This window comes from Phyllobates terribilis, unplaced genomic scaffold (assembly GCF_046119375.1).
Source record: "Phyllobates terribilis strain yellow unplaced genomic scaffold, ASM4611937v1 Scaffold_1__5_contigs__length_1240528914, whole genome shotgun sequence".
Taxonomy (NCBI): Eukaryota; Metazoa; Chordata; class Amphibia; order Anura; family Dendrobatidae; genus Phyllobates; species Phyllobates terribilis.
In genome coordinates, this window is record NW_027362761.1 from 1,077,579,076 (window position 1) to 1,077,601,289 (window position 22,214).

A 22,214-nucleotide genomic window follows, 5' to 3' on the forward strand; every position below is an offset into this window, starting at 1 on the left:
CAGCTTTCCCGCTCACCTGGGAGCACACACCTGCTACCTGCCTGCTAGTCTACCTGGAGGCTCCGCCGTCACGTGCTGTGACCACCTGCCTGTCCAGTGACTCCTGCTCGCTCACCTGGGAGCGCTCATCAGCTGCCTGTCTACTAGCCTACCTGGAGGCTCTGCCGTCACGTGCTGTGACCACCCGCCTGTCCAGAGTCTTCTGCCCGCTCACCTGGGAGCGCTCATCTGCCGCCTGTCTGTTGGTCTTCCTGGAGGCTCCGCCGTCACATGCTGTGACCACCCGTTCATCCAGAGACTCTCGCCTGCTCACCTGGGAGCTCACGTCTATCATCAGCCGCCACAGGTCGTACCAACCCTTTACCTAGAGACTGCCCCGGTCACTTGCCGTGACCATCTGCCCGTTCATCCAGAGACTGCCCCGGTCACTTGCCGTGACCATCTGCCCGTTCATCCAGAGACTGCCCCGGTCACTTGCCGTGACCTCCAGCCCGTTCACTCAGAGACTGTCCCGGTCACCTGCTGTGACCATCAGCCCGTTCATCCAGAGACTGCCCCGGTCACTTGCCGTGACCTCCAGCCCGTTCACTCAGAGACTGTCCCGGTCACCTGCTGTGACCTCCTGCCCGTCTTCCCTGGTCGCCACCCGCTCCCTTACAAGGACTGCCCCCTTGTATAGTAGCTCAGAGGTTCCGCCTCCCAGACCCGTTACAGTTTGCTCGGGCCATGGAACCCGGTGGCACCCAAGCTCCCTCGCTCTCGGACCTGTGTCATGAACTGTCCCGTCAAAGGTCCCAACAGGAGTCCATCCTGGGTCACCTGCGGAATGTCAATACTCGCCTGGACACTCTGACTGCTCCACCAGCAACCTCCGCCAGTGCCATGTCTCGCAGTCCGGCAGCTCCGCTGCCCACTAATACCATGGTATCCTACCCCGGACCCCGGCTTTCTGCACCTCCTCGCTTCGGAGGCGACTCCGCCCAGGCTCGGGGCTTCATAAATCAGTGCACCCTGCATTTTGAACTATTGTCCTACCAGTTTAACTCCGACCGGGCCAAAATTGCATTCATCATGTCCCATCTCACCGGGGAGGCCCTGGCCTGGCTAAATCCTCTATGGGAGAGAGGAGACCCCCTGGTGTCCAACTTGCCTGCTTTTCTCACGGCTTTCCGAAAAGTCTTCGACGAACCCGGACGGAAGACCTCATCCGCATCATCACTGCTACGCCTCCGTCAGGGAAGTCTCACCGTGGGCCAATATGCCATACGGTTCCGTACCCTTGCCTCGGAGCTGGCCTGGGATAACGACGCTCTGGTATCCGTCTTCTGGGAGGGTCTGTCCGGCCGTATTAAAGATGAACTTGCCGGTCGGGACATTCCTACCACTCTCGATGACCTAATAACTCTTGCCACCCGGATTGACCTACGGTTCCAGGAGCGTGCCAAAGAGGTCACCCGTGAGAGGAGGTTACCACGTCTAGCTCCTACTTTTCAGAAACCCGTCACTCCCTCCGTCTCTACCCAGGTACACTCTCCTGAGCCTATGCAGGTCGACCAGACCAAGATGGTCAAAACCCGTCAGGACTTACGCCGTGCCGAGGGGAGCTGCTTCTACTGTGGCAGTAAGGAGCACCGGATCCGTGCCTGCCCGGAGAGGTCGGGAAACGCCTGTGTCTAGGTTCGCTCAGAGAGGTCGACCTAGACAAGAATAAATCCTCTCCATCTCTGCTGTTGTCAGTCTCAATCGTCTGCGGGGAGAACCGTTATTTCGAACTAGCCCAACTTGACTCTGGAGCAGCCGGAAATCTTATTTCACAGTCCCTGGTAGAGAAATACCGCATCCCCACCAAACCTCTGGCTGTACCCTTGTCTGTTGCTGCCGTGGATGGGGGTCTCTTACCACGCCCCATCCAACTCATCACCGAATCCATTACTCTGCAGGTGGGAATGCTGCATTCTGAGAGTATGTCCTTTCATGTTCTGCCTGGACTCTCTCACGCACTCTTGCTAGGCCTACCTTGGCTCCAGAGACATGCACCCGTGCTTGACTGGCAGACCGGAGAAGTCCTTCGCTGGGGACAGGACTGCCATAAGACCTGTCTGGTTCCCGTCCATCCCGTCCGTCCTTCTCCTACCCCAGCTAATCTACCCGGACTTCCGATTCCTTATTGGTCTTATGCTGATGTCTTTAATAAAAAGGAAGCAGAGACACTACCCCCTCATAGACCATACGACTGCCCTATCGACTTGTTACCTGGTACTACTCCTCCCCGTGGGCGTATTTATCCATTATCCGCTGCTGAGACCCGGTCGATGTCTGAATATATTGAGGAGAATCTGGCCAGGGGATTCATCCGGAAATCTACCTCCCCGGCGGGAGCAGGCTTCTTTTTCGTCAAAAAGAAGGACGGCTCTCTCCGTCCCTGTATAGACTATAGAGGCCTTAACCAGATCACGGTGAAGAATAAGTACCCCCTTCCGCTCATTCCGGAGTTATTTGATCGTCTGAGGGGGGCTAGAATCTTCACCAAACTGGACCTCCGTGGGGCGTACAACCTGGTTCGTATCCGTCAGGGGGATGAATGGAAGACGGCATTCAACACCCGGGACGGCCACTATGAATATCTGGTAATGCCCTTTGGTCTCTGTAACGCTCCTGCCGTCTTTCAAGAGTTGGTCAACGACATCTTCCGGGACCTTCTCTACTCCTGCGTAGTGGTGTACCTGGACGACATCTTGGTCTTCTCTCCGGATCTCCAAACTCACCGGAGGGACGTTCGTCAGGTCCTGCTCAGGCTCAGGCAGAATCACCTCTTCGCTAAATACGAGAAGTGCCTCTTTGAGCAGACCTCGCTTCCGTTTTTGGGCTACATTATTTCTCAGACCGGCCTACGAATGGATCCAGAGAAACTGTCTGCCATCGAGAAATGGCCTCGACCGGAGGGGTTGAAGGCCATTCAGCGATTCCTGGGCTTCGCCAACTACTACCGCCTCTTCATACCACACTTCTCTTCCCGGACTGCCCCAATTTCCGCGCTCACCCGTAAGGGTACTAATCCCAAAGAGTGGCCGCCCGAAGCAGAGGAGGCCTTTCTTTCCCTAAAACAGGCCTTCTCTTCCGCCCCGGTGCTGCATCGCCCGGACGGCAACAAGCAGTTCTTCCTGGAAGTTGACGCCTCCTCCTCTGGAGCCGGAGCGGTACTTACTCAAAAATCATCTTCCGGGAGAATGGTAACTTGTGGCTTCTTCTCCAAACTCTTCTCCTCTTCTGAGCGCAACTATTCCATAGGAGACCGAGAGTTATTGGCCATCAAGCTGGCATTGGAGGAGTGGCGTTACCTACTCGAGGGGGCTCTCCACCCGGTAATAATTTACACTGACCACAAGAACTTGGCTTACCTCCAGCATGCCCAGAGACTTAACCCGCGCCAAGCCCGGTGGTCCTTGTTTTTTGCTCGCTTTGATTTTGTTCTTCATTTTCGCCCGGCTGACAAAAACGTCAAAGCAGATGCCTTGTCCCGATCCTTTCTGGTGTCCGATCTCGAGGAAGAACCTAAACATATCATCGATCCCACCAGAGTAATGCAGGTGGCTCCCGTGAGTCTAAATCGTCTCCCTCCCGGTAAGACGTTCGTATCAGTACCTGATCGGGAGAAGATCCTACACTGGGGTCACTCGTCTAAACTAGCTGGCCACGCCGGTCAGAAAAAGACCCTCCAGCTTATTGCCCGGCACTACTGGTGGCCTACCCTGCACAAGGACGTAATAGACTTTGTTTCTGCCTGTGTGTCCTGCGCCCGCAACAAAGTCCCGAGACACCTGCCAGCCGGTCACCTTCTTCCGCTTCCTGTGCCTGCTGCCCCCTGGCAGCATATTGCTATGGACTTCATAACTGATCTCCCCGTCTCTGCCGGTTGTACGGTCATTTGGGTGGTCGCTGACCGCTTTTCCAAGATGGCTCACCTTATTCCCCTGCCAGGCCTCCCGTCTGCACCCGAGCTGGCTAAAGACTTTATCCGCCACATCTTCCGTCTTCATGGCCTGCCCCTCCACATCGTGTCGGATCGTGGGGTACAGTTCACCTCACGTTTCTGGAGAGCCACTTGTAGACTGCTAGACGTCACCCTGGACTTCTCTTCCGCTTACCACCCACAGTCCAATGGTCAAGTGGAGTGGATCAATCAGAACCTGACCAGTTACCTCCGGCACTTCGTTAATGCCCACCATTCAGACTGGGTGGATCTCCTACCTTGGGCCGAGTTCTCCTATAACAATCACGAGAGCGAATCCTCCTCCAAATCTCCGTTTTTTGTAGTCTTCGGTCAGCATCCTCGGATTCCTTTTCCTGTCTCCACCTCTGTGGACAACCCGGCTGCAGAATCTCTCGTTAGCAAATTTTCCTCCATTTGGGAGAGTACCCGATCCGCACTCCTTCAGTCGTCCGAACGGATGAAAAGACACGCTGACAAAAAACGCCTGGATCCTCCACAATTTCGTCCTGGAGATAAAGTCTGGCTCTCATCTAAATATGTCCGACTCAAGATACCTTCTTACAAGTTAGGGCCTCGGTTCATCGGTCCTCTGGAGGTCATCAGTCAGATCAACCCGGTGGCCTATAAATTGAAACTCCCGGCCAACTTACAGATCCCTAACTCCTTCCATGTATCTCTCCTCAAACCTGTGGTACTTAACTCTTTTTCCAAGTCTACAGGTACGCCTCCTGCTCCGGTTTCTGCTGAGGACGAGTTTGAGGTAGAGAACATTCTTGCCACCAAAAGGGTAAGAGGAAAGACCTTTTTTCTAGTAGATTGGAAGGGGTTTGGTCCTGAGGAGAGAACGTGGGAGCCCCGGGAGAACATCCATGCCCCTCTTATCCTAGCTAAATTTCTGTCTGGCCTAAAAAAGGGGGGGCCTAAAGGGGGGGGGGTACTGTAGCGCCGGCGTCCCTGCCCTCTGCTAGGCAGGGACGCTGTTCCCCTCACCTCTCTGCTCCGTGCCCGGCGTCCTCCTCCCGCTCTGCTGGCAGCGCGCGCTCCTTCCCGGCCACTGTGCTTAGGGCGCGCGCGCGCGCTCTCCCTCCCTCTTAAAGGGGCCGCCTCCCAGACCCGTTACAAGGACATTATTATACTTTGATTAATGTTGATTTTGTTATAAATACTCTGTTTAATATGCTTCACAATTCTCCATGAAGCAGAGTTCCACTCTTGTTCATACGGTTAACATACTTGAGAGTGATGTTTGATAATATTCTGAATTACTTTTCTTGTCTATGTATTTGTCTGTCATGTTTTACCTGTTTTTTTACCACTGGGTCCCTGAGTTCCTCACTTCAAACACACAGGTACAAGTTTGTATCCAAGTCAATTAAAAGGCTAAAAAAATGTGAAAAAGACAATCCCCTTAAACCACCAACCCCATCCTTTTCCTTCCTGGGCTACCAAATTAGACTTATTTTCCTACTGGGCAGTGCTCGAATGCATAAATATGTCTATCCAAATTCCCCCAACTATAGCTAAGATTAAAATGATGTCCTACAATTCCAAAACTGTGGGCATTCGGTACATCCATGGCAACGCCAAGGACTATCCCATGGCCACAGTGACAGTGGGAACAGACTGTGGCGCCCAGTCCCACGAAGTCGGGGTGTTTAAGGACTTGATACATCCTGTCATACTGGGCCGTGATTTTTCTTTATTTTGGGACGTGGAGGAAGGGAACCGGTCTAAGTAGCATGGGAAAAAGCCAGGTTCCTGGAGAAGAACCCCAGACGAAGTCCCAAGTGTATGAGTTCCCACTGTGCGTCCTTGCCGGCGATGAGGGCGAGACGGTGACCGAGGAGACTGACCTGCCACAGTTAGATGTGTCTGGAGAAAACTTTGGGACTGCTCAAGTTCAGGACCTGACATTAAAGGGGGCGTTTGACCAGGTTACTGTATGTAATGGGGTTGCCCAAGAGCAGAGGGCCGATACCAGGGTTGCTGTATCGGGTGGCTAAACTAAGGGGCAGTGAGAAAGTGGAACAGCTGTTAGTGCCAGGACCATACCAACGGAGGGTACTGGATATGGCACACTCACATATTCTGGGGGGACACCTAAGGGTGGAAAAAACTCAGGAGAGAATAGTGAGGAGGTTTTATTGGCCAGGATGTTGCCAGGAGATCTTAAACTATTGTAGGTCCTGCCTCACCTGACAGATAACCGCGCCCACCTCCCACTTCCGTAGCCCCTTAGTTCCACTACCTGTGATAGAAGTTCCCTTTGAGAGGATTGCCATGGACCTTGTGGGCCCCTTAGTTAAATTGGCTCGGGGTCACCAATATATCTTGGTCATCATGGACTATGCGACCTGGTACCCCAAAGCGGTACCCTTAAGGAACTCGTCCAGTAGGAGCATAGCTCGGGAACTTGTCCACATCTTTGCCAGGACCGGCCTGCCGAAGGAAATCCTGATGCACCAAGGAACCCCATTCATGAGCAAGGTGATGAAGGAGCTGTGTAAAGTGCTTCGAATTACCTAGCTGTGAACCTCCGTTTACCATCCACAGACCGATTGCCTGGTGGAGCGCTTTAATAAGACTCTGAAAGCAATGCTCAACAAGGTCGTTGAGAAAGACGGTCGAGACTGGGACTACGTGCTTTCGTTTCTACTGTATTCCGTCATGGAAGTTTCCCAAGCCTCCACTAGCTTCTCTCCGTTTGAGCTTCTATATGGCCGGCATCCAAGGGGTCTCCTAGATATCGCCAAGGAAACCTGTGAGGCCGAGGTAAACCCCCACGAGAGCATCATCGAACATGTCGCCCAGTTACAGGAGAGAATGGCGAAAGTGATGACCATCGTGAAGGAACATCTCCTCCGGGTGCAGGAAGCCCAGACGAGGGTGTATAACCGATCGGCAAGGCTGAGACAGTTCCAGCCTGGGGATCACATTCTGGTTCTCATTCCCACTGTCGAAAGTAAATTTCTGGCCAAGTGGCAAGGTCCATATGAGGAACCATGTGAACTTGCTCAAGCCGTGGCGGGACCGGGAACCAGTGGAAACTCCTTGCCTGGGAGCCGCTCCTGAAGGCAAGGTGGAAGAGGTCACTATAGCAAAGACTCTATCACGGGCCCAGAAGCAACAATGTCGAGCACTACTACAGCGAAATCGGGAGTTGTTCAGTCCTTTATGTTCAACTTTATGTTGGCTGGACTATTTGACCCCTCAATAAAAGATTAGTGGAGCACATGAGAAATATTAAGAATAAATTTGAAGGGCACCCCATCTCGAAACAATTTAAAGATAAACATAATGGTCTTCTGAAGGGGATTGAAGTAACAGGCATCCAAATTATACAAAAACACTGGAGACAAGGCAACTTTATCAAACAGATGTAAAGAGCAGAAACAAACTGGATTTTCAAGCTGGACTCCTTGAGACCAAATGGTCTCAATGTTGGGATAGAGCTATTTGCTTTTAATTAAGAACTGTGCCTTTAATTGCGATAAACCAGTTCCCACATGGACATGTATAAAAAGGAGCATAAGGGAACTATAGGCCATCCCTGATGAAGGATACCGCAGTATCCGAAATGCATAGGATCTTTTTGGCCTTTCCTGCTATCCGTTCTCAACCCAGGTCACATGATCGCCCAGGACCTGATGTCACGCAGGTCCTTGTGCGCAGGTCCTAGTACCTCAAGCGCACCTCCAGACACCACGCACTCTGCCGGAGTTTCCGGCCGGGACTCCGGCACTGCCTCCTGCTCTACGGACCGCGAGCTTCCACTGCACCCGCACGTGCATTACCAACCCTTTTTCCAAGAACAAGGACGCAAGGTAACAATTACTTACCTGCACACTACGTCTTATCCCGCATCATAAAGTATATTACCGGATCCTTTGCATCTGTGCCTGCCATTCCTCCACAAAGAAGCTTTTGTTCTTATTTTTTACCTCTTGCACGCATGAAACGCCAACAGAGCCTATTGGCTCCCCCCAGACCCAGGATCTTGAACCTGCCGGTTCTCATATCATTTGTGCCTACAAATCAGACCTACAATTAAGCTGATCACCTCAGCAAACTACTTCAACAGTGTAAATACCAGCGCTCTATTCCGGCTATACTCGTCAGGAACTCGCTGGCTACTACAAGCCCGATTGGCATCATTATCAAACAGACTAACCTATAACCTTGGTAACTATCCCTACTTCTGTACCACAAGTTGTTTCTTATAAACCAGAATGCACTAGTATATCTTCTAGTTACCCACAGGTCATTTGTAGTGTTGAGCGAACATGCTCGACACTGCTCGGTACTCGCCCGAGCATCACGCTACTCGGGATGTTCGGCGAGCACCGAGCATTTCCGGGTTACTCGGGCGGGAGCTCGGGTCTCCGCCCTGCATGTTTGGCGCTCTTTACAGAGCCAATGAACATGCAGGGATTGCCAGCCAGTCACTGTAATGCCGCAGCCATGTTGTTTGTGGGCATTTTGGCTGTTGGAGCTGAAAAGAGGACATCGGTAAACCGCGCGCCTGCAGGCGCGCGCATTTTGAAGCTTTTTTTTTAAGCTTTTTTCACTGTTTCCAGAACATTAACAGTAAGAACATGGAAGAGTCCAGGAGCCATTTGGTGAGCTGCATATCCTGCTACATGTTCACAGACTTGCCAGTGGAAAAGCCAAACTTCACATGCCAGAAATGCAAGCTTGTGTCCCTGTTGGAGGAAAAGTTGCGAAATCTAGAAGAGAGGTTAACTACCTTGAAAATCATTAAGGAAGGTGAAGAGTTCTTAGACAGAGCAGAATTATCTCTTCATGATTCAGAATGAGAAGAAATTCGAACTGCACCTGACGAAACAGAGGAATGGAAGCATGTGACCCACAGAAGCAGGAGGATCGAGAGGCAGTCTGCACCCATACTGCTCAGGAACCAGTACCAGGCTCTCACGCAGGAGAACCATGAAGAAATACAGCAAAATAAGACTTTGCCAGCAATGAATAACCTTGTAAGCCCTCAGAATCCTCCTGGATGGAGAAAGAAGAATGTTGTGAAGAAAAAACGGAGAGTGGTGGTCATGGGGGATTCCCTGTTAAGAGGAACAGAGGCCGCTATCTGCAGACCAGACATAACCTCAAGAGAAATGTGCTGTCTTCCAGGAGCAAAAATTAAAGATGTGTCTGACAGGATATCAAGACTCTTCAGACCTACAGATCACTACCCATTCCTGCTAATACATGTGGGGACAAATGACACCGCAAGAAAGGACCTGGTAACCATCTGCAGTGACTTTGAAGACTTAGGCAAGAAAGTGAAAGAATTGGGAGCGCAGGTGGTCTTCTCATCCATCCTCCCAGTGGATGGCCATGGAACAATGAGGTGGAATAAGATTCTACAGGTGAACAACTGGCTACGTCGATGGTGCTGTCAACAAGGATTTGGATTTCTGGATCACGGAATGAATTACCTATACGATGGACTACTTGCTAGAGATGGAGTGCACCTTACGAAGACTGGAAAACATGTATTTGGAAGTCGCCTTGCTACACTCATCAGGAGAGCTTTAAACTAGAACAATGTGGGAAGGGAAGCAAAAGGCCAGAAAAAGCCATACAACTGACAAATACTATTGAGATCTCTGCTACTGGAAGTGGAAAGGAAGAACAAAGACAAAACAATTTAAATAATAAAAATATGGGAGGAAGAGAAACCAATCACAAACTAAAATGTTTTTATACAAATGCACAAAGCATGGGCAACAAACAAGGAGAATTGGAACTACTAACGCAGGAACAGGAATATGATGTCATTGGAATCACTGAAACTTGGTGGGACGATACACATGATTGGAATAAAAGGCTAAAAGGATACAACTTATTTGCAAGAAACAGACTTGATAAACGAGGAGGAGATGTTGCATTGTATGTTAGAAAAGCGTATATCTGCACAGAGATTGAAGCTTCAGAGACTGGGAGTTCTGTGGAAACTGTTTGGGTAAGAATACAAGGAGAGAACAACGGAAAGGACACCATTGTAGGCATTTACTACAGGCCACCTGGGCAAGCTGAAGATATGGATGAACTCTTTATGTATCAAATGACCAAGTTCTCCAAAAAATATGACGTAGTGGTCATGGGAGATTTCAACTATCCAGACATTTGTTGGGAATCTCTCTCAAGTAAAACTAACAGGTCAAGCAAATTCTTATCCTCTCTTGCTGACAACTTTATCTTCCAAAAGGTAGGGGAGAAAACAAGGGGATCTGCTACTTTGGATCTAATCCTTATAAACAGGGAGGAAATGGTTGAGGAGGTAAAGGTGGCTGGGACCCTAGGAGGCAGCGATCATGCTATTATAGAATTTTGGATAACTAGAGGAGGAAGACATGTGAAGACTCAAACTTCAAGGTTAGATTTTAGAAAGGCAGATTTTAAGAGACTCAGAAAGAGAATAGGAGGGATCCAATGGCTGGATGTCCTTAAGGACAAAAATGTCCAGGAAGGATGGGAAATTTTTAAAAATGAGATTCTCAAAGCACAATCGTTAGCAATCCAGAAAAGTAGGAAGAATGGGAAGCATTTAAGGAAACCAGGATGGATGAACACAGAACTTAAACACATGCTAAAAAGAAAGAAAGAAATGTTTATTAAATGGAAAGAGGGAGGCATATCTAAAGAAGATTATAATGCAGTCTGCAGATCCTGCAGGGCACGTATCAGGATAGCTAAAGCTGACAATGAATTAAGGCTTGCAAGAGATGTCAAAAGCAATAAAAAAGGATTTTGGGGGTATGTCAAAAGTAAAAGAAAAGTCAAAGATGCTATAGGATTTTTACAGGATGAAAATGGAGAAATGGTAAGAGAGGATGTTGAGAAGGCCGAACTTTTTAATTCCTATTTTGCATCTGTTTTCTCTCAGAAAAAAAATGTAACATCAACTGATCTTCACTGTCCTTTTAAAGGAATAGAGGAATCCAAGTTATCTGTAAACAGAAAGATTGTGAGGGAATATTTAGCTAACATAAATGAGTTCAAGTCTCCAGGTCCAGATGAATTACACCCCAGAGTACTGAAGGAGATCGTAGAAGAAATTTTAGAACCACTCTCCATAATCTTTGAAAATTCTTGGAGAACAGGAGAAGTCCCAGAAGACTGGAGAAGAGCAAATGTTGTTCCTATCTTCAAAAAGGGGAAGAAGGTGGACCCAGGGAACTATAGGCCGGTGAGTCTGACTTCTATACCAGGAAAGATCTTTGAACAAATTATTAAACAACATGTATGTAAGTACATGGATAAGAATGAAGTGATTAACCAGAGTCAGCATGGGTTTGTAACTAACAAGTCATATCAGACTAACTTAATTTCCTTCTATGACAGAATCACTGACTGGGTGGATCAGGGAAATGCTGTAGATATAGTATATCTTGACTTCAGCAAAGCATTTGACAAAGTATCTCACACCATCCTTATTGAAAAAATGACCAAGTATGCAATGGACCAGGCAACTGTTAGGTGGATTCATAACTGGCTTAGTGATCGGACTAAAAGGGTGGTTGTAAATGGCTTCACATCCAGCTGGATGAATGTCTCAAGTGGGGTACCACAGGGCTCCGTCCTGGGACCTGTATTGTTCAACATCTTTATCAATGATTTAGATGAAGGAATTGAGGGTAAACTGATTAAATTTGCTGATGACACAAAGCTAGGAGGGATAGCTAATACTAGAGAAGAGAGAGAGAGGATTCAAAAAGACCTAAATAAACTGGAGCAGTGGGCAGCAACCAACAGAATGGTTTTTAACAGGGAAAAATGCAAAGTACTACATCTGGGCAATAAAAATGAAAAAAGCATATACAGAATGGGAGGAATAGAGCTAAGCAACAGTACATGTGAAAAAGACTTAGGTATACTAATAGATCATAGACTGAACATGAGTCAACAGTGTGATGCAGCAGCAAAAAAGGCAAATACAATTCTGGGATGTATTAACAGAAGCATACAGTCTAGATCACGTGAAGTCATTATCGGTCTTTACTCCTCTTTGGTCAGACCTCATCTGGAATACTGTGTACAGTTTTGGGCACCACATTTTAAAAAAGACATAGACAAACTGGAGCAAGTTCAGAGAAGAGCGACCAGAATAGTGACTGGTCTGCAAACCATGTCCTATGAGGAACGGTTGCAGGATTTGGGAATGTTTAGCTTGCAAAAAAGAAGACTGAGAGGAGACTTAATAGCTGTCTACAAATATGTCAAGGGCTGTCACATTGTAGAAGGATCATCTTTATTCTCATTTGCACAAGGAAAGACTAGAAGCAATGGGATGAAACTAAATGGGAGGAGACACAGATTAGATATTAGAAAAAACTTTTTGACAGTTAGGGTGATTAATGAGTGGAACAGGCTGCCACGAGAGGTGGTGAGTTCCCCTTCAATGGACGTCTTCAAACAGAGGCTGGACAGACATCTGTCTGAGATGATTTAGTCAATCCTGCTTTGAGCAGGGGGTTGGACAAGATGACCCAGGAGGTCCCCTCCAACTCTACCATTCTATGATTCTATGATTCTATGATTCTATGATTACAGTGATTGGCTGGCCGCACAGCGTCACCTCGAGTATTTAAAACTGGGCGCCGCCATCTTGGACACAGTCGCTCCGGATCAGACAGTGTAGGGACAGCGCTGCTGATTTAGGGAGAGATATATCCTGCAAAATAGTTAGTGTAGGGTCTGTAAAGGCTGCCAGATCAAACAAACAGTCCTTCTCAGGACTAATATCCATCCCAGGTATATCAGGCAGGCAGGCAGGCAGGCTGTATAGGAGACGCAGTGGTTATACCAGCAAACGCTGCATTACAGTCCTGTGTGCTGCTCCTGTTGCTGAAATTGCTGGACTTAGCTCCAGGTCCCGGGGCCAGGAAAAATCCCTTTTTTTATCTAAATACTCTTTTTTTTTTTCCTCCTTCACAATGTACAAATACCCATCTTATTAACCTTTTGGTGTCCCCCCCCCAAAAAAAAGTGTGCCTCTGATTTTTCAGACACAAATATATCTGTTGAAAATAGTCTGGTGTAGGCCAGAGAAATAGAAGTATGGTTTTGCAGTTCTATGTGCCATTTGTATCTAAAAAAAACAGTTTGAGTGTGTCGCTCACTGTTCAGCCGCAAATATATATATATTTTAAAAAGCCTGGTATACACCAGTAAATTATTACTGTGGTTTTGATGTTCCACGGTAAAACATCTCTATTATCCTGTTTTTGGCATTTTTTGCTGTATACAAATAATAATAGTGTCTCCCTGATTTTTCAGACACAAATATATCTGTTGAAAATAGTCTGGTGTAGGCCAGAGAGACAGAAGTGTGCTTTTGCTGTTCCACGGTAAAAAATCTCTATTATCCTGCTTTTTGCTTTTTTTGCTGTAAAAAAAAAAAAAATAGTGTCTCCCTGATTTTTCTGACACAAATATATCTGTTGAAAATAGTCTGGTGTAGGCCCGAGAAATATAAGTGTGGTTTTGCAGTTCCACGGTGCAAACCTCTGTATTATCCACTTTTGGGCCATTTGTATCTAAAAAAAACAGTTTGAGTGTGTCGCTCACTGTTCAGCCGCAAATATATATATATTTTAAAAAGCCTGGTATACACCAGTAAATTATTACTGTGGTTTTGATGTTCCACGGTAAAACATCTCTATTATCCTGTTTTTGGCATTTTTTGCTGTATAAAAATAATAATAGTGTCTCCCTGATTTTTCAGACACAAATATATCTGTTGAAAATAGTCTGGTGTAGGCCAGAGAGACAGAAGTGTGCTTTTGCTGTTCCACGGTAAAAAAATCTCTATTATCCTGCTTTTTGCATTTTTTGCTGTAAAAAAAAAAAAAATAGTGTCTCCCTGATTTTTCAGACACAAATAAATCTGTTGAAAATAGTCTGGTGTAAGACCGAGAAATACAAGTGTGGTTTTGCAGTTCCACGGTACAAACCTCTGTATTATCCACTTTTGGGCCATTTGTATCTAAAAAAAACAGTTTGCGTGTGTCGCTCACTGTTCAGCCGCAAATATATATATATTTTAAAAAGCCTGGTATACACCAGTAAATTATTACTGTGGTTTTGATGTTCCACGGTAAAACATCTCTATTATCCTGTTTTTGGCATTTTTTGCTGTATAAAAATAATAATAGTGTCTCCCTGATTTTTAAGACACAAATATATCTGTTGAAAATAGTCTGGTGTAGGCCAGAGAGACAGAAGTGTGCTTTTGCTGTTCCACGGTAAAAAAATCTCTATTATCCTGCTTTTTGCATTTTTTGCTGTAAAAAAAAAAAAAATAGTGTCTCCCTGATTTTTCAGACACAAATATATCTGTTGAAAATAGTCTGGTGTAGGCCCGAGAAATACAAGTGTGGTTTTGCAGTTCCATGGAACAAACCTCTGTATTATCCACTTTTGGGCCATTTGTATCTAAAAAAAACAGTTTGAGTGTGTCGCTCACTGTTCAGCCGCAAATATATATATATTTTAAAAAGCCTGGTATACACCAGTAAATTATTACTGTGGTTTTGATGTTCCACGGTAAAACATCTCTATTATCCTGTTTTTGGCATTTTTTGCTGCAGAAAAATAATAATAGTGTCTCCCTGATTTTTCAGACACAAATATATCTGTTGAAAATAGTCTGGTGTAGGCCAGAGAGACAGAAGTGTGCTTTTGCTGTTCCACGGTAAAAAATCTCTATTGTCCTGCTTTTTGCATTTTTTGCTGTAAAAAAAAAAAAAATAGTGTCTCCCTGATTTTTCAGACACAAATATATCTGTTGAAAATAGTCTGGTGTAGGCCCGAGAAATACAAGTGTGGTTTTGCAGTTCCACGGTACAAACCTCTGTATTATCCACTTTTGGGCAATTTGTATCTAAAAAAAACAGTTTAAGTGTGTCGCTCACTGTTCAGCCGCAAATATATATATATTTTAAAAAGCCTGGTATACACCAGTAAATTATTACTGTGGTTTTGATGTTCCACGGTAAAACATCTCTATTATCCTGTTTTTGGCATTTTTTGCTGTATAAAAATAATAATAGTGTCTCCCTGATTTTTCAGACACAAATATATCTGTTGAAAATAGTCTGGTGTAGGCCCGAGAAATACAAGTGTGGTTTTGCAGTTCCACGGTACAAACCTCTGTATTATCCACTTTTGGGCCATTTGTATCTAAAAAAAACAGTTTGAGTGTGTCGCTCACTGTTCAGCCGCAAATATATATATATTTTAAAAAGTCTGGTATACACCAGTAAATTATTACTGTGGTTTTGATGTTCCACTGTAAAACATCTCTATTATCCTGTTTTTAGCATTTTTTGCTGTATAAAAATAATAATAGTGTCTCCCTGATTTTTCAGACACAAATATATCTGTTGAAAATAGTCTGGTGTAGGCCAGAGAGACAGAAGTGTGCTTTTGCTGTTCCACGGTAAAAAATCTCTATTATCCTGCTTTTTGCATTTATTGCAGTAAAAAAAAAAAAAATAGTGTCTCCCTGATTTTTCAGACACAAATATATCTGTTGAAAATAGTCTGGTGTAGGCCCAAGAAATACAAGTGTGGTTTTGCAGTTCCACGGTACAAACCTCTGTATTATCCACTTTTGGGCCATTTGTATCTAAAAAAAACAGTTTGAGTGTGTCGCTCACTGTTCAGCCGCAAATATCTCTATTTAAAAAAGTGTGGTATACCCCAGTAAACAATAACTGTGGTTTTCCTCTTCCACGGTTCTAATCTACTCTTTATTACCCTTTTTCCATTGATAGTGCAAGTGTAAGCTATTTTACTTCATTTACAATGGGCAAGGAGCGTGGCAAGGGACGTGGAAGTGGACGTTCTGGTGATGGTTCGTGCAGAGGACGGGGCCGTGGCCAAGGTGAAAATGTGCCACAACCAACAGCCACATCTTCTCGCTCCCACTTCTTGACCGAATTACTAGGGAAGCACAGAACAACACCAGTATTGAGAACTGATCAGTGTGAACAGGTTATTAATTGGATAGCAGACAATACTTCCAGTTACCTGGGCACCACCACCTCCGGTCTGTCTTCCACATGGTCAACTCTTAGTAGCCGTGAGTCTCGACCGCATACTCCTCCTCACCCTGATGCTCCTTCCTCCCACCATGCCGAGTGTCGTCAGACAGCAAGTGATCCCACACTTGGACACTCTGAAGAGCTGTTCACTGGTCCATTTCCATATTTGGGCCCCTCGCCTGATACGCTTGAAGTGGTGGAAGAGGAGATCCCATGTTGCGATGCCCAAATATTTGAACAGCCACGGCCACAGGAAGTCGACGTTGGCAATCTGTCACAAGAGGTGGACGATGACGAGACACAATTGCCAGGAAGTGAGGAGGAGGATCGTGGTGCGCAAGTGGAAGAGGAGGAGGTGGTGGATGATCTAGTAACTGACCCAACGTGGAAGGAGGACATGCAGAGTGAGGACAGCAGCACACAGGGGGAGGGAGGCAGAGTACCCCAACAGGCAGGAAGAAGCAGTGTGGTGGCCGCAGACAGAAGGCAGGCAACCTTTTCCCGTAACACCAACACGAGGGACGTTGCCAGTACAAGCGGTAGGTCTTCCAGAGTCTGGAATTTTTTTAAAGACTCTGCTGATAACCCCAAAAAGGCCATATGTTCCACCTGCCATGCCAGCATCAGCAGGGGTGACAAAACTACCAGCCTGACCACCACCAGCATGATCAGGCACATGGCAGCAAAGCACCCGACTTTGTGGGGCGAAACCCAGGGTCCACGACCAGTGTCAGCGGGTGTCACCACTGCTTCTTCCACTGTTGTGCGTGCAATAGAACCCCCTGTTGTGTGTGCAAGGCAATCCCCTGTCCATACTGCATGTAAAGATGCCCCCTCTTCTCAGTCTTCACTTGTTATGGCAGTTTCTCAAGAAACAGCATCAACGTCCACGTCCACGTCCCACCGCAGCGCTCAATTGTCCATATCCCAGACCTTTGAACGAAAGCGGAAATTCGCAGCTAACGCCCCACAGGCCACAGTCCTAAATTCGCACATTTCACGACTGCTTGCATTGGAAATGCTGCCTTTTAGGCTGGTGGAGACGGAATCCTTCCGCAATCTTATGGCGGTGGCCGTCCCTCGGTACTCGGTCCCCAGCCGACACTATTTTGCCCTGTGTGCCATCCCCGCACTACACAAGCACGTGTCCCAAAGCATCTGCCGTGCCCTCAACAACGCAGTTACTGGGAGAGTCCACCTGACAACGGACATGTGGACAAGTGCTTGTGGCCAGGGACGGTACATCTCTCTGACGGCACACTGGGTAAACATAGTGGAAGCCGGGACCCAGTCGGACCTTGGGACGGAACACATCCTCCCCACACCGAGGATTGCGGGCCCTATGTCAGTCAGAGTTGCCCCTACAGTGTACAGCTCCTGCGCATCCTCCTCCTCCTCCTCCTCCTCATGTTCAGCCTCCATCTCAGATATCACCACATCAGTTACAAGCTGGAAGCATTGCAGTATTGCCTCCGCCAAGCGGCAACAGGCTGTGCTGAAACTCATAAGCTTAGGTGATAAACCTCACACTGCTTGTGAGTTGTGGACAGCTGTGAAAGAGCAGGCAGATCTGTGGCTGAGACCGCTGAACCTACATCCCGGCATGGTCGTGTGTGACAATGGCCGTAACTTGGTGGCGGCTCTGAGCGAGGTGAGATCACACACGTACCATGCCTGGCTCATGTGCTTAACCTCGTGGTTCAGCGGTTTCTTAAATCGTACCCCGAGTTGCCAGATCTGCTCGTGAAAGTACGCCGCCTGTCAGCTCATTTTCGCAAGTCGGCTACAGCTTCCGCCGCCCTTGCTGTGTTGCAGCAGCGTTTGTAGCTTCCGGCACACCGACTGGTGTGTGATGTCCCCACACGTTGGAACTCTACCCTCCACATGTTGCAAAGGATTTGTGAGCAAAAGAGAGCAGTTGTGGAGTACCAGCAGCAACAAGGCCGTCGATATTCAGGTCAGACTCCACACATAAGACCTCAGGAGTGGACCTGGATGTCTGACATATGTACCATCCTGACAAACTTTGAGGAGGCCACCAAGATGGTGAGTGGCGATGACGCCATCATTAGTGTCAGCATCCCACTTGTCTGTCTTTTGCAGCGCTCTCTGCAGAGAATTAAAGAGGAGGCATTGCAGCCAGAGTATGATGAGATGGATCAAGAAGCCGTAGCGGGCGATTACACACAGCCCAGCCTCATCTCATCCCAACGTGCATTGGGGGACAATGAGGGAGAGGAGGAGGAGGAGGAGGAGGAGGAGGAAGAACAGGAGCTGCTATCATGCGTTGTAGATGGTAGTACCTGTACAAGTGTCATACCGTCGGTTCAGCGTGGGTGGCCTGAGGACAGGGGGGAGGAGGAAGAGGAGGAGGAGGAGAGCATGGTCAGTCGTCATCTTGGTGAGTACACGGAAATCTTGCCCGTTACCAGTCTGGCACGCATGGCTGACTTTATGTTACGCTGCCTTAACCGTGACCCTCGCGTTGTCAAAATGTTGGGTGACAGTCATTACTGGTTGGTGACACTTGTAGACCCCCGCTACAAGGAGAACTTTCACTCTCTTATTCCTGAGGTGGAGAGGTCTACAAAAATGGGGCAATACCAGAAGGCCCTTGCTGCAGAACTCTTAAAAAAATTCCCATCTGAACACGCTAGCGGCAGAGGTCACAGTTCGTTGCCCAACCAAGGCGTACAGGCGAGAGAGATGCAACTCCAATCCAGCAGAGGCAGGGGAACACTGTCAACGTTCTGGGACAGTTTTCTGACAACCGCCCAGCTTACAGGCCCTGAGGCGCGGGGTACTCTCACAAGGAGTGGAAAGTTTCAAAAGATGGTGAGGGAGTACCTTGCCGATCGTACCAGCGTCCTCCGTGATTCCTCTGTGCCTTTTAATTATTGGGTATCCAAGCTGGACACTTGGAATGAACTCGCTCTGTACGTCTTGGAGGTCCTGGCCTGCCCTGCCGCTAGCGTGTTATTGGAGCGTGTTTTTAGTGCCGCTGGGGGAATTATAACTGATAAGCGCACTCGCCTGTCAACTGACAATGCTGACAAGCTGACCCTTATCAAAATGAACAAGGGCTGGATTGGGCCAGACTTCTCATCACCACCAAATGACAGCAGAGTAACATAAAGTCAAATCCACTGTGTTATTTCGGGAGGTGTATTCACATGCACCGCTTCACACCCACACATGGGTATACGCTTCCTCGTTTCGGCTGTTTAATCTTCTTCTCCTTATCCTCAGCCTCCACCACCACTATACCACCAGGGTGCCAGCATTGCAAGTTCCTCCGTCCTAATTTTTGGCAGCTTTTGCTGGGAAAGCATAAGCAAATACTATGGGAGATCCACTCCCCAATAATGGGACTTATGTTTGTAATATGCTGTACTGCATGGCTCTTGTAAGGGGCATTGCAAGTTGCTCCGTCCTAATTTTTGGCAGCTTTTGCTGGGAAAGCATAAGCAAATACTATGGGAGACCCACTCCCCAATAATGGGACTTATGTTTGTAATATGCTGTACTGCATGTGACGCGCCCCTGGGCCTTCGTCGCGCGGCATCGCGCGCACGGGGGCTTACCCGGAGCCGGATCCGATGGGAGTAGTAGTCTCGTGGCGGTGACCCGGTCCGTGCCCAGGGAGTCAAACTGTGTGGCTGAGTATTAGCAGTAGATGTTGGATGACTACGCCACCCGTTGAATGCAGCTATGGAGCTGCCGCTGCAGGACAGTCCGCTGAGGCCGGTGATATGGTTGTGCAGCGTAGATGGTATAACCCCCAACGGGAGGGGTATGGCCTCAGGGCAGCAGACGTAAATGATGGTGGTAGTGATGGTGCGGCAAGGAAGCTCAGAGACGTGTGATGCAGTTTCAGGGTTTTTACTCACAGGTGTTGCTCCGGTCACTTCGGCCAAGGGTGACCACCCGGGCCGTGCTGCGTCCACCAGGTGCGGGACTCGGTCAACTCCCGGGCAGTTCCAGAGCGTGGTCCTGAGCTCCCCTCTCTCTTTCTTCCTACTGGCCGTCCCCACCAGGGACCCACCTTTGTCCGGCTCCCTCGGGCCTCTTGGTGGCAAAACCTTTCCTGGCTTTCCTGACCCTATTCGTGGTATGCCTTCCTGGTGGATGTGGTGAGGGTCGTGCCAAAGCTTGACCACGACCTCCGGTTCCTGGCTAAGGATATTTTGCCTCTGCCAGTTTGGGCTCCGGTACCCTTTTCTGCCAACCCTTCACCCTTTTGATTTACTTCTGGGATCTCAGGGTTCCCTCTTGTCTTGTGTCTCTGGGCCTCTCTTCCTCCTTCTCTCCACTACAGGCCTGGCCCTGGAGCTGGGCCCAGACGGAGCCACAGCTCCCTGTCAGCCCTCCTGGCTGAACTCTCCCTCAGAACTCACCCTGTCTCTAGATGGTGCCCACCATATATACTCCCTCTATGTGTGAGCCCGGGTGACTAGCACCCAATGGGCTCCTACCTCTATGCCCAGAGCCCCTCCCCTATCTGCCCCTACACTACTGGGATGTTCCTCCCCCCTCCCCACTCCAGCCAGGGACAGACGCTGTCGTACCTGCACAACTATTTGGTGGGAGTACCGTTGTTCTGTCCCCCGGAAATGGGGTGAGTGTAGTGCATGCAGCTATCTGAGCTCAGTCCCACACTCCATCCTTACCCGGGAGTGGAATACCACACCTCTGGTTTGAGGTGCAATACCCCTGTAGCAGCCGAGTCCTCGGGGTGCTACATTCCCCCCTGGTAAACCACAGCACGTCCTCGGGCTGGAAAAGAGCAAAACAAAACATACAAAATTTTAAAGTGTACACTCACATATAAAACATTAACTAAGAACTCATCCCTTTATGGGAGGTACTTTTCTCCTTCATCTTTACAGATATAAAACATTACAGGTAACTTTTCATATTATAATTTTAGCAGCATAAACTTTTGATATAAAACTTTTTCATATAAAACGCCCTTGATCTTCTGGCCACGGTGCAACTTGTGACCAGGTAAAGTGCAACAGTCACTAGTAGAAAAACAGTTCCTTATAAAACCGGTAGGGGGCGCCTTAGGAAGCGCAACTATTTACAGGATATGGCCGCTCTCAGTCCTCGGCCAGTGGGGATTAGGAATGGCTGCTCACAGTCCTCAGCCTGGTTAGGGATAGGGACACACGGGAAACAATTCACACTAGTCCCAACGGGGACCACTTAAATTGGCAACAGTTCTTGTACCCCGACGGGTAACTTTACCGTTCAGTGATAACTATGCCCTCCTTTTCCTTCCGGAGGGTAATCTTCAAACCCGTCCGGGTCCTCTTGTTCCTCCTCATACCGCAGCTCTTCCTCCGTTAACCGGTGCACGTGAAGGGCGTACGGTCCTTTCTTTAGCGCACTGATGCCGGGTGAAGGTGACCTCATCACCCAGGTAAAGGTCACGTCCTCGGTGTCCCTCCGGCAGGTGAGACTCGACATCCCTGCGGGTGACAAAGACATCGCCGGGGGTTCTGTGATCCCTGATAAAGCCCCAACCGTGCTCCAGTTGGAACTTGATTACAGTCCCGGTGGCGCGGGGACCGTGGGCTGCACGGGGGTTTCGCCGGGTCCGGCGTTTCTGCTCCGCGCTCTGTACCTGCAGCCGCTCCTCGCGGACCCGCCTCTCTTGCCGTTCTTTGTTGAAGACCTCTAGTTGTTGTCGGCAGCACTCCACACGCTGGGCTGCGGCCGCCCGGGTCTCTTGGGTGAACCCCATGAGGTTTTCACCGGTGGGGTCCCAAGCGAACTGAGCCTCCTCCAACGGGAGTGGGGTGATCTTGGCGGGCGCCGGAGCCGGGATCAGGGGCTCACACAGGGGCCATTCCTTCCGGAGTCGGGGATTGACGTACTCCGGTGGCCACACAAAGGACTGCCCATCCGGGCAAGTATGCTGTGCGAACAGGTCTTCACCCAAGGGCAGCACTGTGGAGGTTGAGGGCGCGGTGGTGGTAGCGGCGCCCGGATTCACCAGGCCTTGCGACTAGGCCGGTGGCACTCTGAAGGTGAAGGGCACTGTGGAAACGGCGGCGCCCGGGGGTACTCGGCCTTGCGACCAGGCCGGTGGCGTTTCCTGCTTGGCCGCGCTCAGGGTTGAGGCGCGTGACGTCACAGGGGGCGTGGCC